This window comes from Amblyraja radiata, unplaced genomic scaffold, assembly GCF_010909765.2.
Source record: "Amblyraja radiata isolate CabotCenter1 unplaced genomic scaffold, sAmbRad1.1.pri scaffold_863_ctg1, whole genome shotgun sequence".
Lineage (NCBI taxonomy): Eukaryota > Metazoa > Chordata > Chondrichthyes > Rajiformes > Rajidae > Amblyraja > Amblyraja radiata.
This window is the reverse complement of record NW_022630864.1, coordinates 29,814-32,370: the sequence shown is the minus strand read 5'-3', so window position 1 is coordinate 32,370 and position 2,557 is coordinate 29,814. Positions and strand designations below refer to the sequence as shown.

At 42.0% G+C, this 2,557-nt stretch overlaps 1 non-coding gene across 1 annotated transcript; it reads right to left on the bottom strand.

Moving 5' to 3' along the window:
* Positions 1–1,576: 1,576 nt before the first annotated feature.
* LOC116970422 lies at positions 1,577–1,768 on the bottom strand. The gene has a single exon (XR_004411135.1). It is a non-coding gene; the product is annotated as a U2 spliceosomal RNA (small nuclear RNA).
* Positions 1,769–2,557: the final 789 nt, after the last annotated feature.

The following is a 2,557-nucleotide window of genomic DNA, read 5'->3' as shown; positions in this document are numbered from 1 at the left end:
GAGATAGTTTAGCTCGTCACCCGACCATGACGTTTCCTGTGGCTGACCCATAAGGCTTTTTCCTCTCCCTCGGTATTCCTTATTGTGTCGATCTCTAAGTGGGTCATGACACATAAAACGTGGTTCAGGTGGGTATGCCCGGAATTTCATGACTGGACCTGATGTTCCTGGTCTGTTCTGTTTGGCCAACCCTTGAATGGGCATGTGACACTATCTGGTGTTATAACCATGTTGTCCCATTGCAGTAGATGGGAGGGCTGGCTCTTTGTGTTGATGTAAGGCCACCAGCATGTCCATCTTCAGGGTAGGCTGTTCCAGGGTAAGTGACCTGGCTGGTGATCATCCCCTAAGGTATGTCAGGATTTCACTGACATCCCAATTTGGGTGTACCTATTTCTGGGGAATGGACTGATATACCTCTCCTGTATCTGATCACCAGTGAGCGGTACCCAAGTTGAGTAGGCTAACAGAACATGTCCTTCATTGTGGTGAAGACCTGCCAGGAGCTCCAGTACAGTTTTTTTTTGTTTTTTTTGTTTTTTTTTATAGTTGAATGTGTAATTCCTGTTTTGGAAAACAGTGTACCATTTCTTGATGCTCCTCAGTTATGTTCCCTAGGATATGCGACTGAATACTGTCATCAGGTTGATAGTGTTGCTGATCCAAGCACAGCAATGGTCTTCCCAATTCTGCAATTCTTTTAATGACCATGTCGAGGATCACTGGGAACCATGCTTGTGGACTTGGTCCACTGTAATTTGCGTAGTACCCGACTGATGAAGCCGTAGTACCTAATGAAGAGGTAGAAGTAAAGGAAAATATAGAGATTAGGTTCCCCGCCACCCCTCAATACGCGGGAATGTCTCCATTGCCGCTGCCTTGAGATTGGTTTCATGTGACGTAAGTTAGTACGTGGTGATTTAATTGGATATAAGGAATCGATATCTGGTGTCCATATTGCTTAGTGATATCAGCAAATATTTTTGGTTTAAATGTATGTTTACAGTATTTAGCTCACCTGATGGGTGAGTTACTGATGGTCAAACATGTTTGACGACATACGGTTTCCAATTGTTAATAAATTGTCACCTAATATCGATGTTCTCCGCCCAAGTGGTTTGGTATATGCCACCACTGATGTTGTTATCTTATAAACGAACATGCAAATTTGGTGGATTACTGAGCAAATGCTTCACTAGAATTAAGTAAGTTAATATATAACATGTTTAAGTCAATTCATATTGGTATTAAGTATTACAAGCTCAGTAACACATCAGGACACATAAGATGTTACTCAGAACAGGTGGAAGTGTACAACCATAATCCTTCCTGCCGAAAAATTCCATGATAACACTACAGATTAATCCATTTGCCCCCATATTACAGGTAGGGAGATAGTTTTGAACACTAGTATCTCAGCTCATAGGAAAGGTACAAAGTTCAGTAGCTGGTAATGCTGCTATATCCCAATTACTTTGCCACGTAGTTGATTGGTGGTTATTGCACCATGACTGATAGACTTAATGAATACCAGATAACAACGTTGTGGATGGTCAACGTAAATATCTGGATATATATTTTGTGCACCGTTCCCAGAGGCACTGCAATACTGGGTCGATGCGTGGAGTGGACGGAGCAAGCCCCTATTCCATCTCCCTGTTCCAAAATTCAATTTAATATATGGTCCCTAGATAAGGGACGTATCAGATTATTAAACTGATAAGAACAGATACTACACTTGATCTTAGCCAAAAGGCCGAGAAGCGATGCAGCTAAAGCTGTATCCAAGGATAGTTTGTCGTTAATATATAGACATGCCATGACGGAATGTTTCTAAGTGTCAGGGCTAGTTGATTCTGGATAACTTTGACTTAAATGCCGCAACGCTCATCATGGTTACTCCATCCAGGTAATTGCGGTATATCCGAAACTTATATGAGAAGGTACTGAATAGTGTGCATCTTCAAGGTCGATGTCTACCATAAAGTATCCTTGGATCCATGGTAGTAGTTACAAATCCCATGAATGGGTATACCTGGTGAAATACTCAAGTGGTTTATCAACGATGGTGCGACATTCACCATCGTGGGAGGGTAGACCACTTGGGGTGCTTGCTGAATTGGTGGCAAGATATTAATTCTATTCCCCTTGTATTTATTTATTTATTTATTTATCTATTTATTTATCTATTTGTTTATTTATTTATTTTTAAAAAAAAATTATTTTTGGTATATAACTACCAAGAGTGATAGCTTCCTAACCAGGCGTGATTCATCCACCCCTTGTTAGTACAACCCGTAACCTTTATGTGATGGTAGGAACCATACTTATCTGTCTTCATTGTTGTTTTCTTCGGTTTCTGGTTCCTTGTTCTTGTAGGGACGATGTGTGTTGGGGGGTGGCGCATTTTCCGCTGGGGCCTGCTCTGGGCCGTGGCCTAAAATGCTACGGGTTTGGCATGCAGGCCCCGAGCTTTCACCAGTACCATGAGGAAGATGCCCCTGGTGGACACGTAGAGGTACTGCTGTCTGGTTTAGTGTGGTGCTCATTCCAGACT